Source organism: Alligator sinensis, unplaced genomic scaffold (assembly GCF_000455745.1).
Source record: "Alligator sinensis unplaced genomic scaffold, ASM45574v1 scaffold502_1, whole genome shotgun sequence".
Classification (NCBI taxonomy): Eukaryota; Metazoa; Chordata; order Crocodylia; family Alligatoridae; genus Alligator; species Alligator sinensis.
The window spans coordinates 3,015,847-3,032,598 of NW_005841896.1; the positions used below are offsets into that span (position 1 = coordinate 3,015,847).

General features: G+C 42.0%; 1 protein-coding gene across 1 annotated transcript in view; it reads left to right on the forward strand.

Moving 5' to 3' along the window:
- INSC (INSC, spindle orientation adaptor protein) overlaps nt 1–16,752 on the forward strand; it is a 215,226-nt gene that overhangs the window by 96,623 nt on the left and 101,851 nt on the right. The window lies entirely within an intron of this gene.

A 16,752-nucleotide genomic window follows, 5' to 3' on the forward strand; every position in this document is an offset into this window, starting at 1 on the left:
GGATGTGTCTTGTTCAAAATTTCTAACTGTTGGGCACTTATTTTCAATTTACAGTCTAAGGCTAGGGACAGATATTCAAAAAGCCTGAGCCTGGATTTATTCAATCTTTGCAGGTTAGTCTAACCTGGCTAGGCTAAATCAGTTTTGTAACTGGATAGACATCCCAGAAATGTAGGCACATGCCTGCAGTGGCTCAGGCTAGAAGCTGGGGGGTACTAGAGCAGGCTTCCTTTCCTTCCACAGCATGGAACTGATGAGGGGTGTGGCCATGCTCCAGCAGGAGCTCTGATTAGCCTAGCAGGGAATTGATAACAGTGTTCATCACCCAATTAAGAAAACAACAGAAGGACTTGTTGATTCTGCCTGTTGATTCTACCTGTTGATTCAGCAGGGACTGTAGCCAGCATGTGGTCTGCTAGCTAATACACAGCCATCTCCTCAGCAAGGCAGAGGGGAGGGGGGAATTCCTGCTTAGCAGGGAGTAGTGAGGGGTGGGGGGAAGCAGCTCCCAGTCCCTGGAGCTGCAGTCAGGGAGCAGAGGGGAGGGGCTAGCCCTGCTGTGGAGCAGAGAGCCCCACCCAGAGAGCATGCCAGGATGCTGGGGGTTTCTGGTTCATCTTAAACCAGCAAGGAGTCTAGGACAGATATTGCATAAACAGGTTTGAGCCAAATGTGATACTACATTCAACCAGGGTTTTCTCAAACTGGTTTATGTGCACTGAACATCTGTTGTGTTACAGATTTAAACCAGTTTCTGATCTCTTAAACTGGTTTATGTGTAATGTCTGACCCTAGCCCAAAATGTCAAAAGCCTGCCTGAGCTGAGCAGCTTAGCAGTTTTAATGCCAGTTTCAGGAACAAGCAGCCTATGTGGGTAACATTGCATCCGTTTGTCTTTGACTTCCCCTGCCTGAATGACCAGGTATGGTCAGAGTGAGGTTCAAAAACACAACTGAAGAAGTCATAGTGATATATCTTACCTGCTTGGCAGTTGCACCTCTTATGAATTTACAGCGCCAGTATAACCTTTATCTGTACTGGAAAAGCCAATCTAGTTAATACAAAATAAACTTTGACATCCAGAAACCATTTTCCCCATTTAGTTATTTAAAAATATTGATAGGATTAACTTCCAGAGGAATGATAGGAAAGTGTAGAAGGCAACTCAGATACTATAGTAGCGAACAATTACTGACCCCTGGTCTAAAAACAAGTTTCTTCCTGGACTTAGCTACCCAGCTTGTCAGGTCAGCTACCATATGTTGCATGTTTTCACCGTTATGAATTTCATCTTCTAAATCTGAAGTGATGTAATTTACATGCTGGGAGACTGAACAAGTAATGCTGAAAGAAATATAATAGAATGTAAGCTAAAGGAACAGGTCCTCCCTTCACATGGTGGGGAGGGGAGGATCTTTCCCTCAGTATTTCAGTACTTTATTTATATTCTGATTTCAGGCAGGACAGAGTACAAGAATGGAGAGAAAGTGTTTTAGTTTTTATTTTTTTTCAGCAATGCCTTGAGTTCTGTAATACTCATAAACTATGTTTATTACATAGTTTGAGTATTACAACTATGTTCTTCCATAGCAAACAGATTGTTGTATCTAATAAAACCTGTTTAGTTTAAAGATTTAAAAGAAAAACACAAGCACACATCATAGAATAAAACACCAACTATCTCAATATAGTATGGACAGATGAAACATACTGCTAGAGGGAATTTTGCATGCAATTGATCTCTTGTAACTCTTTCGCTTTTCTCCCCTTATGTTTCAGTATGTGAAGCTAAACCACAATAATTTACCACTGAATGGTAAATTTAAATTTAGCTTCCCCTGGCTGTGGAATAGTGTAGACTGAATGGGATAACCCCTCCATGCCTTTTAAAGCAGCATAGTTGTTTCATCTATCTATACTCTAAGTGCAATCAAACCTTAGAAACGCACCTCAAAACTTAGGATATGCTTACCTTGGAAAGTACTATGTAACTTGTGCACTAAAGCTACCAGTAATCTATTTATACCATAGGCCTAGCTAGGAGCAGCAGAGGAGCAGCTGCAAAACATGTAGCTGCAACCTTCCAGTCAAGCTCTTTGCTAGTCTTGGCATAATTTAGAGCAGTCATGTTTGTGCTCTAAATGATATAATTGATTATAGTTCCTTCGGGACACATCTGCTAGGTGAAAATAGCTGGAGTGGAGCAACAATGTGATTGATTTTTTCCCCCTAAGTCTGGTTTGTGACTCTTAAAACAGGAAATACTGGAAGTCTCCTGACAGAGCTTATTTTTTGTGAGCTTTTATACATAATTTTAGGCTATGTTTTTCAGAATAGTTGAGAGAAGTTTGAGATAAGCACTCAAATTTGAGAGGGATTGTTGAATCAGAATGAGCATCTGAACCTTTTGTTGTTATCCTGTTCCTAGAAAATCTAAATGGTTATAGTAGAATTCTGAATGCTCATGAAATAGTCATCCTCCAGTTGCCTGAATGGAAGTAAAACATGGAAAGTTTGTTCAAGAGATATTTACATGATGGATACCTGGTAGAACCAGTACTTTTGGAATCTAGGTGGAAGACAAATAGCCTAAGAGGGTTGGTAGCTTCCTTGTAATGTCAACTAGGGCTGTGTGAAGCTTTGGATGGTGATTTGATTTAGAGGAGATTCGGCTTGATTCAGTGGCCAAATGAATCTGAATTGAATCAGGGGAAAAATTAAAAGGTCCAAATCAGTTAGAAGCTCTCTGAATCTTTGGAAAAGATTTGGAGAGCTTTGATGATTCGGACAGTCCTTGGTGACTGCAGCAGGGAGCTGCAGCTGGACTAGGAGCTGGTAAGTAGGGGCAGGGGAAGGGGACCATGAGGGGACTACAGCCAGCCCCCAGCCCCTCCCCCCCATGGCTGCCCCATCTGCCCCAACTTCTGGTGCTTTAAAAAAAAGCTCCACTCACTGGGTGCTGCTGGGTGGGTGGGTAGGTGGGGGGGGCAATCCTCACTGCCTCCCACTGGATGGGGGGCTCTGCCATGAGCCTCCCGATGCCCACCCCCTCACTTTCCCAGCCCCACCATGGCTGCCTCATCCATCCCAGCTCTGGCCCTTTAAGAAAAAAATCCCTGAGAAAAACCCTGGGACTCTCTGCTCCTGCAGCAGCCTCGGGGCTTTAGGGGGCTCATGGAAGAGCCCCCCACATGGCACGGGGCAGCAGGAGACAGTGGGGATCGCCCCCCCCCCGCCTGGCAGGAAGGGGTGAGTGTGGGGGTTTTTCTTGTTTTTTTTTTTTTCTTAAAGGGCTGGAGATGGGGCAGGCAGGGCAGGCATGGTGGGGGGCTGGGACAGTGGCGGGGGGTCAGGTGGCTCATGCAGAGCCCCCCATGCAGCATGAGGCAGTGGGGGGCAGCAGGGATTGCCCCCTGCCTGGCAGCACCTGGTGAGCTGGGGCTTATTTTTCAAAGTGATGGGAGCTGGGGTCAGTGGGGCAGCCTGGATGATTCGGAGATTCGTAGATTTGGCAGCAGCTGAATCTCTGAATCAGATTTGACCAAATTGATTCAGGACAGTGATTCAAATCACGGAATTGAATCACTGTCCCCCAAATCAGCTGAATCCGAAGAGAATACTAGCCAGTTTGCACAGGCCTAGTGTCAACCTACTTCTGCCATCCATGCTAGAAGGATATGTTTTTGTTGTAGTAGAGGTTTCCATCAGTTTCTGAATAGACATACCACAGCTCCTTCTTACCTTTTCTTTTTTTCCTTTTTAAACACTAACTATTAGACTTTAGAATTATCTCAATACCTTCTTGCTCAATGTGCACTAGAAGCTTATGCTTCAGTGAAAATTGAAATCTTACAGCAGTTTTAAAATTCACTGGGTGCCATTCAAAAATAATGTACCATATACAACCCCGGTCCAGACACTCAATTCTCATTGACATGAGGGATTGAAGGTTATTTGAAAATAAAGGGCGAAAATATTCCCTTGATATTCAGGATACTATTAAGATAAATGTACCTACATAAAATGGACTGACAGTGAGTTTATTTTCTTTGCCATTTTCAAATTTACATCTAGCTCTGGCCATCTGAAATGTTATTTTATTTTGTCTACTCATTTAATGTTAGGGTCCCTTAAAAGAATAACTCCAACCATTTTTTTGCAGGAGATTATTATTTTCTGTGAGTGGGGGAGAATACCTGAATTCCAAATATACTAAGACATATTTTTCAGATGAGTTATAAAAAAGAGCATCATGTTCTCTTGAGACACGTTGATCAATAATGATTTGACTTTCTGGAACTTTATATGAATCTAGCTGATTGTTTTTTCACATCATTTTCAACTGGAAAGGAAAATAGATGCACACAGACTTCAACTTTTATCTACCAGTCATTTATCTGCTTTTAGAAATATTTCATGTCAGTGAGGTGTATGCTTATGAAGTGTATGAATTTTTTTTTTTTAAAACGGAGGTACATTTTAAGTACATATATTGGGATTCCTCCCCAAAAATTCAGAGAATACTACTTTCTATTAGTGAGAACAAAAGAACTACTGGTAAATGAGTCCGGAAAAATAATTTCAAATTTCAAAGTAGAAAGCAACAACATTAGTGGACTGGGGAAGATGTATTTCTTAAAAGACTTGTGACTGACTGGTACTGTTGATTCAGCCTTCGAAGAATTTGAGTAACTTTAAAATTAGAAAAAAAGATTATGTATTTTAACAGCAAAGCCCTGGGTAACTGTATTTAGAATGTGAACACGATATGCTACATGTATTCGTTAATTGATGCCAGTTTCCCTAACACATTTTCAAGTTCCAGATACAATATAAATGACTGGCAAATCATGAACAAGATAAAGCTTTCTCCTAAGCCCACTGAAGTTAATGAAAATACTTCCATTGTGTTGGACACTGAGAGAGATGGACAGTTTTCTACTAAAAAGCAAATATAATCATATAACTTCCTAAGCACATTTCCTCTTTAAGTGTTTCTCAGTCTGCCTGAATCTTATGTAATTAGACTCATTGCAGTTCATTTTCCCCTACAGTGTAGTGTAATAGGTTTACACTGTATTCTTTAAGTACATTTTTTTTCAATCCTCAGGCTTGAAACATGTTTCACTCAATAGATGCAAAATACCAAGAGTGGTAGGTGAGCTCATATTTTTATGTGTGATGTCTACCAATGTGTTTACTTCAAAGTGCCATGGAGAAAAGCAATTCATCTGCACCATCCATAGAAAAAAGCAAAAGCATCTGCACCAGAAGCCTTTCTACATGAGGAAAATACCCCCATGTCATAAAGAATAGGGGCTTTCATTTAGGACATAGATACTGAGAGTATAAAAGGAACCTCAAAGCTGCTTCATGTGAGCAGCTTTAGGATTCCCGTGGTGTGGAGGAATCCCCAGCTGATACCAAGCCAGCTTTGGGAGCTATGTCACCTCCCACATTTACCTTTAGGGTCTGGAACCATACTAGGAATCAGAGGAGACAGCTCAAGAGCTGGAATACACTGTATGTACTCTGTGAATATTCAGTGTGGTAGAGGAGATATCTTTTATTAGACCAACTAGATTGTTGCAAAAAAAATGTCTTTATTTGCAAGCTTTCAGGCTCACATGCCCTTCCTCAGGCAAAGGAGAATGCAAAGGTTGTAAAATTTCTCCCAGGTAGAAATTAAACTTCATATTGCACAGGAGAGCTAGAGGGTGGTATAAGTTCTCCTGGATGGAAAAGTTCATTTTATGCAAATTAGGCTCAGATAAAAGTTGGAGCAGTCTATTTATCTTGAATGCGTCTGATGGCAAGCAGGATGTTGAATTTTGCTTCTTTCGTGTTAAGATGTTTCATATTTCATAGGAGGACTAGTGATGGAAAAGTTCTCCTGTGCAAGGAAGTTCTATTGTGGAGAGGCTGCTCTGCAAGTATGCAAATTTGGGTCAAAAGGAAGGGCTGGAGAGGGGGTGTTAGCTTTCAGGAAAGCATCCCAAAAGCTTGTAAATAAAGTATTTTTTTTGCAAATACCTAGTTGGTCTAATTAAAGCTACCGCCTCTACCACACTGACTGCTTTTGCTTTTAGACCAACCATAGCCACAACCTTCATCCCTGTGAATGTTCATAGACATAATGGACTCCAGGGGCCCATTATAAGTGGCTGCAACAAATAAAAGCCTCTTTAGGCACCAAGCCTGCCCCAGGAGGAAGGTGGATGGAGTGACAACTTCGAATGACCTTTGCTTTCTTCTCTCCCCGTGGACTGTGTCTTGTTTTGTATTGGTGCAATTGAAGATTCAGTTGTTCCTCCTTACAACAAGAGCAGTGCAGTTTCCCAAGGCGCTTCCATAAATCTGGTGTGATCTAGCAGCCTGACCTAATTTGCTAGGCTCTTCAGTGTCTATTGTTTCTAAAATGAATGTTACAAAACTTATTAGAAGCACAGTGATTACCTGTGGGTGTCAGTATCGGCTACCTAAGAGGAAAGCTGCCCAAAATACTTTACAAGCTTTGTGTAGGAAAGGCCGCACCCTCGAAAATCTATCCATTTCTGGGGCTTTCAAATGAAGCATAAAATCTTCAAAGTGCTATGATTTACTCACTCAGTGGTTGTTCATCTTTTAAATTAAGCAATCAGAACCACTCATACATTTTTCTCTGAAAATCTATAGTTGAAATGTTGCCAAGTTATTTTGGTAACCTATCAAATTATTTAGAGAGCTCCTGAAGACGCTATTGATTACATGCTGGGTATGGATTTAATATTACCAAAATTAGAATGATCTTTTAAAAGAGGTGTGTGTAAAAGTGACAGTTGCTAGAAAAATGAAAACTAGATGATGCAAACAAATTTAGCATAGTGTTAGTAATATATTTGTTTTGGGCTGAGATGTAACAACACAACTGGGCACCCAGGGGACAGTGGTGCTTTCTAGCTGCTGTTGTACTACCAGTATGATTTTGTGGCTGTGGCAGTGGTTATTATTTTTTTGTGCCCACAAGTTAGTGCCTAAGGCACCTGCCCTGGTCATCCTACCCTAACGATGCTACTTGTTGTGAACTGATTTGCTGTTGCATGTTAGTCAACTACACAAGTGCAAAATAGCCATAAAATGATAATCAGAAAATTTGATAGTATTTTACACATGTGTAAATAACTAACCAAGGTCCTAGACAAAGGTGAATTGGGCTCTCTGTGTAGTCACATAAAAATGAATTTACCTGTTCTAAGTTGCTTTGACAATTTGAGTTTATATGTTCAAATAAAGTAAGAAAGGAAGTCACAGAGCTTACTGAATATTTCAAATAACAAAGATGTCAGAGAAATACCTCATTGTGTTTGTGTTTGCAGAGATTCTGTAGACAAAGTAAATAGCAAAACTGAAAATTATGTCTGGTGAATTATTTCTTACTTTTTATTTCCAAGAGTAAGAAGTGATAAGGATGATAAACCTCCAGAGGTGAATGGAAGCAGGGGAGAGAGAAAAATTATCCTGTATTTCTCTTGCTCTGCTGAAGAGGCAAGCCACAGTCTGCGTTCCTGCATTCCCTGAATGCAAGGACCATAGAAGTTTGATTTGTAACACACTTAACCCACACTTCCACATTTCAACAGAATTTTGCCACAAATGTTGGAGGAGTACATGCAGTGTCCTTCAGAAAGATGACAGTGCTTACACTCAGCAGAATTCCAACATATACTGAGCTGGCCAAAATACCTCCTGATACTCCCACTTGCAATCAAGCACAGACTCATACCTTTAAATATGTCATAACAATGAAACTGTCTATTCACCACAAAAGTGCAATCATGTTTGAGGTGCAATACCACAATTGTTTAACAGTTTACAATAGTATCACACAAACTAAAAGAGAAGAGAAGGCAGGTAAAATGTTATCACCATGGTGAGCATAATAGGTTGAGTACTATTAAATATTTAATTTAATAAAGATCAGAGCTTCTGGAAACAACTCCAGCAGGCAGCACAGTACCCCTTACCTAAATCTGGGTCTTGATTCAAATTCTATATATGTGGTGGGGAGAATGCTGTCTAATAGGCATGTGCAAAGCAGCTAGTATTTGCTTCAGATTTGGATTTGGCTGATTTGGGGGACAGTGATTCGATTCGGTGATTCTTCACTGTCCTGAATTGATTAGGCCAAATCTGATTCAGCTATTCGGCAGCTGCTAAATTGGCTGAATCTTCAAATTGACCAGGCCCTATCCCTCACCTACTCTCCCTGCCCTGTCAACGGCTGCCCTGCCCGGCCCCAGTGTCCTGGCACTTAACAAAAAAGAAAAAAAAAGAAGTGCCGCACTTACCAGCTCCTGCCAGATGGCGGGGAGGGGAGGGTGATCCCCCTGCTCCCACTGCCCTGTGCTGCATGGGGGGGGCTCTGCCACGAGGCCCCGGAGGCTCCGACGGCCACAGCAGCAGTCAGTGAGTGTGGGGCTTTTTTTTTTTAAAGTGCTGAGACACTGGGGCTGGATGGGGCAGCCATTGATGGAACTGGGAGAGTGGGCAGGGGTCAGGAGGTGCTCAGGGGGACTGGGGGAGCAGGCAGGGAATGGGGCCTGGTGGGGCTCCCCCCATGGTTCCTTCCCCCATCTTTCAGCCCTCCCCGCCCCCTCTTACCAGTCCAGCTCCCTGCAGCAGCGAGCGGGGATTGCCTCTGAATCTTTTCCAAATCAATTTGGAGGCTTTGGATTGATTTGGACCTTTTAATTGGTCTCCTGATTTGATTTGGATTAGGAGATTCGGCTGCTGAATTGGGTTGAATCTCCTCTGAATAGAATTGTCTCTAGTGGGTTATGGAATAGAGAAAATCCCACACAATTTACTGATTCGTTTTGATGCACTGGCTGGGGGAGTAGTTAGCTGATTGCACGATTTCACAATGATTACACACTTAATTTATACAACACAATTTTATTTTAAAACTCTTTGCTACGTATATAACACTGCTTAGCTTTAAGAAACACCACAAACATTAAAAACACAATAATTACATATATCAGAAACAATGCTCCGAACGCACTTCCTTCCCAAACAATGCTATAAGAATTAGTGTTACAAAAACAACTACAATTACAACTAAAAGTTAAATTTGAATCAATACTGTTATTTTTCATAATATACTTACAATCCTAGAATTCCGAGAAGCCAAATACCAAAATATGGTTTCATTCCTCAGTAGTACGATTTAATGGGTTGGCCTCAGTAGTACGGTTCAATAAGCTGGCCTCAGCAATACGATTCAATGAGCTGGGCTCACCAGTGATAGGACTACGTCCCCTTCCTTCAGTCCCTTTCGGGCGCTCCGCGGCTTCAGCGTGAACTAAGAGATTCGTGTTCACGGAGAGGCTTGATTAGGCGATCAATCTAATCGGACCTTATACTTGCGATTCTTCCTTCGTTGTTCTGCAAGTGAAGTCACCTCCAAATTGGGACAGTAAGTTACAGGTTTTTATTGAGTGAGCTGCCGTCATTGGGCTCCTCCTACTCAATTCATCATAACTCCCAAATTTGGGCTCGGATCTTACTCAACAGAAATTACCTTTGTTGAGCATTTTTAAATTATTCTTGGGGAGACTTCCATATCACTGTAAATACTCTTTTCTTAGCAATTTGGTTAAAAGGCCTTAGGCTTTGATGTCTCAGAATTTAGGACATTTGTTTTCTTTGTAAAAAACTTCTAAAGATACAATTTAGATTAAGACTTTAAGTGAAGTCAGGACATTTCGCACGTAGCTCCGAAACAATGAGCTAGATAAGGAGATAGATCCTATCTTCTTCCTGAAACTGGCTAATGGGCAATCTTTACAAACATTCAAACTATTTCATTCAATATGACAAGAATCAGCAACCAGAGCGTCGCACAACCATACTGCCTAATGTACTTCCTTTAACACTTTGGGCTTCCTTTCAGGTTCTCTCCCTGAAGTACTTTTCAAGCACAGACAATTTTTGGAAATGAGAAAGACATAACTTGTAATGATGGGGCGGGGCTGCCTACATAATTTAGGAGAACACAGAGAAATAAAGAAGCATCTTCAGCTGGGCTTGGGAAGTATTTATAGACATAATAAGACTGATTTTCAGAGGTGCTCAACACTCTTATTTCCCCTTAATTTTAGCTAGAGCTGTGGGTGATCAACATTTCTAAAAGTCAGGTTTTATGGTTTTGAATCATGAGCTGGAGTTTACAAAGGTAGATAATTGAGCCATGTGTCATCTATCACGCTATTAAAAAATACTGTCCATATAGCACAGTGATCTAGGTAATTGCAGCCATAGGAAAATAGTAGATATTAAATGACTATAAATGACTAATTTTTTTCTAGCTCTAAAAATCTATACAAAATTATCTCCTAGCAAGAATCCAGCCTGTACTATGATGGCATGCTTTGTCATAGAGGGGCCCAACATTTTTACCCATTAGTCAATAGCAGTCTTGCCATTAACTTTACAGTTGGTGCAGGATCAAGGGCTAGATGAATTGGAGTATCAGTAAGCAAGAGGATTCTTCTAGATAAGGTAGAGACCTGATTGAATGTCATCATTTACCTAATGCAATAAAGGCAAACCAAGCATGTTGCAAAGATGAGTTACAATGGCAACCCTTGTTGGAACAGTGCCATCTATATTACTTGTATAGAGGAAGTGAGAAGAGGCATAGAGTAATCCTACAGCACATTTTGGAGAAGACAATATATCCATCCTTTACTTCATTCTCCTTAGTACACTTCAGGTCTTCTCTACCTCCAACTCAGAGCTGGAGCTAAATGCTACAGTGTAGCCCAGAGATGTCAAACTAACTGGGCCAGATCTGGACTAATAGATATATATAAATTGCTCTATCATTTATATATTTAATGTGTGGAGCCTGGCTGGCTATTTGACAGAGGGGATCATTGCCTCACTGCTAACAGTTAAGTATAATCCAAAATGTCTTGTGGAAGCTGGCACAGCAGTTTGAGAGATTTGACTTGTTCTATATTGGTGTTTGAGCTCCACTCTGTGGTGCCAAAAACAATGTTAAGGCTATGAAGTGGGGCAAAATCAACCTTTTCAATTATTTCTTTACTACTGTGGGGACTCAAGATTGTCTAGTGAGTGGAAGTAGTTTATGTAAGGTCAGAGGGTGCAACTGTTGTATCAATAGCCAGTATTTATATGACAGTAGCACAAGATGTGCTAAGCAATTTCCAAACAAAGAAGAAATTACATGCTCTTTTTCAAAAAACCTTAGATGTTGGCTAGTTGCCAAATAAGTTTTTTCCCCCCTTGACAAAATATATGGATAGTGGTTTTAGTGCTCTCATAAAGCTGGTTTTTCCATGTACTTAAAGGTTGAGTCCGACTGTATTTCAGCCCACACTGTGTGTAATCACTTGCACCTGTACACATTGAATACAGGTGTGTATTTGTTGCTACTAGATTAGAATGGTAATATTTTATGCCCCTTTTTTACCATTATAAATGACTACACAAGATGCAAGGTAATGATAATCTGCAACAGAGTATCTCCCTCAGTAACCAGGTGAAAACACCATTTTTGCAAAAATCTCCAAACAATACTCAGATACTGAAATTTCCTTGTGAATATTTTTCACTTTACATTATTTGCTGGTGAAAGGCAGTCACGCAAGGGAGGCATTACTTTGTGCTGCAAACAAAACAGACATTGGCAAATTTGTTCATTCAACTTTTAGTCTCTGTCTCCTGGAACCTCAGGGTTTTGTGGGGTTTTTTCCCTGCTTGAGGTGTCATTATATAAATAACAGATTATCCAAAACATCCAAATCTTGGGTATGACATACCCAAAATATGAGTTTTTAAACAAGGAGTCATACTACTGTTATAAGAGTAGATGAGCGTGGTTGGTTTCATGGCGCTTGTTAGGGCTGTGCAAAGCTTCAGTTGCTGATTTGATTCAGTGGAGTTTTGGCCTGATTCGGCAGCCAAATTGCTGAACTGGAATCAAATCAGGAGACCCTTTAATCTCTCCCAATCGAATCGGAACCCTCCAAATCAATTCAGAGAGATTTGGAAGGATTCACTGATTTGGACATAGACACAGCTTTTAATGTTTTTTCTACATATCTTAAGGTACCAGGCAGCTCATCAATGCTGCGATGGTGGGGCAGATGAAGCATCCCACAGGAGTGCAGTGGGACTGGGGTCCCCAGCGTGCTTGGCAGCAGACCTGGAAGTGGACTAGAAGCACTTCTAGTCCACTTCTGTGTCCACTGGGGAGCATGCTAGGAGCCTCACCCCCCCCCCCCCCCCTTTATTCTGCTGGCTTGGCAACTGGAGCCTCCTGTGTTTGGGGGGGAACTGGGGTCATCCTGCAGCCAATCGCTGAGCCAGGAGCGGGTGTGGGGGGCCCCCTGCACCCTTGGCAGTGGACCCAGAATTAGATGGGAAGTACTTCCAGTCCAATTCCGGGTTTACCGCCGAGCACACAGGCGGCCCTTCTGTACTCCTGTGGGATGCTCCATCTGTCCCACCATCGCAGAGCCATGCCCGGTACCTCAAGGTATGTAGAAAAAACATTTAAAGCTGTATCTATGGCTGAATCGTTGATTCTCTGAATCAGCATTGAATTTACAGATTTGGGTTTGGTCGAATCGAATTGGGACAGTGATCCGAATCAACAAATCGAATCACTCTCCCTGATTCAGGCCGAATCCAAATCTGAATCGGAATTGAATATGGCCCATTTCACATACCCCTAGTGCTTGGTAGCTTTTTAATTCTTTTTTCAGTATAGGTTACTTTACCAAAAATTAAGAGACCCTGAAAGACTAAAACCCTGAAATCAAAACTCTTGTCTTCTTCTTATTGGAGATGAGTTATATTCATTAGAAAGAAAAAAGAAACATTTTACTTTTTTTTACTGAAAATTGTAGTATTTACATTTATCGTGTGATGCCATGATACCAAAATCATCAGGTAGGAAGGCATTATTTGGCTGATTCATCCTGGCAGTCAGATCAGGTTGTTCTCATTAGTTCTCACTCAGGGCATGAGAGTCTTTAAAGAAAATGAGACATAAGGCAAGGAGCTTGTAATGGGAGGAACCCTTGTAACAGCCAATTCTTTTAAACTGTGATTAAAGAAATAGCCTAGGATCAGCCTATTTTGGATAATATTCCACTGTGTGAACTAGTATATGGTATGGCAACTGTAATTTTTCATATGCCTTTAAAAGCAAAGAAAATAGGTAGGAAAAGGAAGGGAAGCAACGGCCTATTAGAGCACTTGCAAGAATTACCATTGAAGGCACTGAGAGCTCTGGTTTATTCTTACAGAATCAGTTCCCCATATTTGGAACCAAATGTCAGCGGAATATTCCTGTGTTGGGTCCTATGACACATAGTTAACAAACACCAAGAGGCATGAATAATGGTCTGGCCATTGCAGGGCGGTTTTCACAAAATCCTTTTATTACAGTGTGTCTATTAGACTTTTCTCCCTAAGACCTTCCATGTCAAGACCCATAAATCATAATCTTGATTGCTAAAAATCTGTCTTTAGGCTTTGAGATCATAAGGAGACCTTAACAACCTGCGTTATAAATCTTACCCGTGGAGTTAGTATCTGTGGAAAATTGGCTTTATTTGAAGCACATTGTTTCTAATTAATTCACATTCATGACAGAAGCAATTAAAGCCAGTTCCATAATGGCAACAAGATAATGGTGACCAGTAAGGGGAACATACCATTCAAGAAGCAGGCCTTGCTGTAAGTGAAACTACTTTGTAGACAAACAATTAAAAGGGTAATATTAATGGTGCATGACATTGTACTATAGTGATAGTCTCCTTGGGAAAGAGAAATTTTGAAGTAAAACCAGATAATACTGAGGCTAATGCTTTTATTCAAGCCTCATAACTATGCCTTAGGCTTGTCTTTTTGGAATGCTTGGTATCTGTAATGCTCTGTATGAGTATTCTGAAATGCTTAGACATTTGAGACTTGCCTGGACTGTGCTACAAGCTACTGGATACTGTAATTCTAGCATTAACTGCTTTGCATCTTAGTTTCCACTATCTGTGGAAGTGGGAATGAGTATGACTTTATAACCTTTTTGCACAGTGTTTTGAGATTGTTAACTGGAAGCATGCTAGATACCTACAACATGTTACCATTTAAACATCCAGGGCCTGTACAGAAATTACATTTATTGTAAGTTAAACATGCAGAAAGCACATTTCAGCTGTAACAGAACGGATGTTCCCAGCACATAAAATGCTTTAAAAATGACAGATCCCTTTCTACAGTAACCCTGGATGGATGTGGTATCAGACTAAAGCACTTTAGGTTAGAGTGCTTCATTGAATGTCTGTCCCATCCCAAGGCAAGGTAGATCAGATTTTCCTGGCATCCCAGAGGCCCCTCGCTGGGTGGCTTGCTAGCCTTGGTGGGTGCTTGTCTGCTTTGGGCAAGCCCTGCCCTCATGCTGTCACAGAGAGGAGGTAGAAAAGGCTGTCTCCTCCCTGCATGGCCAGGCAGGAGTGTTGGGGAAATTTTGGACTTTTGGGCTGGGTCCACACAGCAGGGGGCTCCTTCCTCCACTGCCCCAGAGTCTTGACAGTTGCAGCCAGGAGCTGCAGCACAGGGATACCTGGCCTGGCTTTTTACCATGCTGGGAACTGGGGGTGGGGGAAGAGAGTTTTTCTACCTTGTGGACATGGCCTGCCCCTCCCCACCCAACCCAGCAGTCTTGGGGGCGGGGCGGGACATGGTATGAGTGGGGCCTACCTCAGCCCTTGACAGCTGGGAGCTGCAGCTCAGAGCCTCATGGTTTTTCATTCTACTGGGAACTGGGGGTGGGGAAACAGAGACCCCTTGCTACACAGACCTGGCCTGGCCTCTCCCAGGACGGGACCCAGCAAGCTGTGGCGGGAGGGGAGGGGAAGGAGAAGTGAGGAGAGGGAGATGGACCCTCACAGCAGGGGTCTCCTTTTTCCCCACTTTTCCTGCCCCAACCACTGCAAGGGAAAAAGGAAGAGGAAGCTTGAGGCTGGAGTTAAGGGGAAGAGAGAACAACATGCACATGGAACCTGGCCAGCCCTACACAGAAGAGTGCACAGTGGAGCTGGAGCTCTTACTGGCTTGGTCAGCCAGGACTGTGTACTGAAGAATCTGGACTCAGACTTGCGGGCAGCTGCAGGCTGTTGTTTTAGCACTCTAAGGACTAAAGGCTTGTTTGGGGACACCTCCGGAGGTATAACGGAGAAATGAAGGTGCTAAGTATATGTTACCGCAGTGATGATGTTTCTTTTTCTTTTACCTGCTTTCTCCTTTTGGCCTCTTAGCTTTTGATGCTAACCTCTATGATTTTCTATATAAAAGTGGGAATGGCCCCTTGTTTCTTGTGCTAGTTTCTGGGGTTGCAGGGTTGGCATACCATTATTTTTCCAGGCCGTGTTACACCAGCTTGGCTTGATTCTTTCAGGGCTAGGTGATTTCCTTATCCATTGGACCTAGTATTTTTTATTATTTCAAACTTCATTGCAGCAGCTGAAACCTCCTTTTCCAGTTTTCCTAGATTCATTACTTCTGATTGACTCTTTACAGCTCAATAATGAGACATAGCATGCAGAACAAATAGCTTAAATCTCCTGTTGACAAATGTGGTGATAACTCATTTGCTAGCCATATTGGACCAAAGCAGTAAGCCTGTCACACAGTAATCTTGAAAAAATATGCCATTGTCACTTGGGAATTTAGTAGGGTTATCTATTTTAAACTTCTACTTCCTAAGGCTGAAGTACAGAAAGATAAACATTCCATAAACTGCAGTACTCAGTGCTGTGCTCATTGGGTATAAAAAGATGTTACCGAATGAAGTGGATCAGCTGTGGTGGGAGGTGTTCTGTCACAACTGATTCATTTCATTGGGTGAAATATATGTCACCCATTATCAGAACACAAAATATGGTAACCCTGCATTATCCCATATCAGGTAGGGGCCTGATCCTGCAGGACAATGGGTGACTTGTTCCTCACTTACAGAGATGTGCCCTGGAGATTTCCTGGGGGATGTTTCTGTAAGAGATACACCCTGGGTTTCCCTGCTTAGAGACCCACCTTGGAGATTCCCCAGAGCACATGTTTAGTAGGGCTATGCGAAGCTTCGGTCCCTGATTTGATTCAGTGGAGATTTGGCCCAATTCGGTGGCCAAATCTCCAAATCTGAATTTAATCTCTTCCAATCAAATTGGAACACTCCAAATTGATTCGGAGAGATTCGGAGATTCAGACATAGACACAGCTTTAAATGTTTTTTCTACATACCTCAAGGTAGCAAGGGCTGTGAGGTAGAGTGCTGTGATGCTGCTGTGATGCTGAGGTGCATGAAGTGTCCCACAGAAGTGCAGGGGGCTCCCCAGCGCACTTGGCAGCAGACCCAAAAGTGGACCAGAAGCACTTCCGGTCCACTTCTGGATCCACCCCCAGCTTGGTGATTGGTGCCTCCTGGGTCTGTTGAGCCCCAGCTCAAGTCTGGGATCGTGCCCGGTATGCAAAAGCCAATAAAGATACCAGGGGTGAAAGTATAAAGATTTATTGCTAGCAATACAAGGTGCAAGCAGAATAATTTCACGTAACAAGCACACAGATTCTTAATTCTAAGCATCTTTTATACAGGAGTATTGGACCTTCATAAGCATTCTTGTTTGCTAATTGGTTATAAGGGAGTGACGCAAGGAGTTCTTTACTGAGCATGTCTCTATA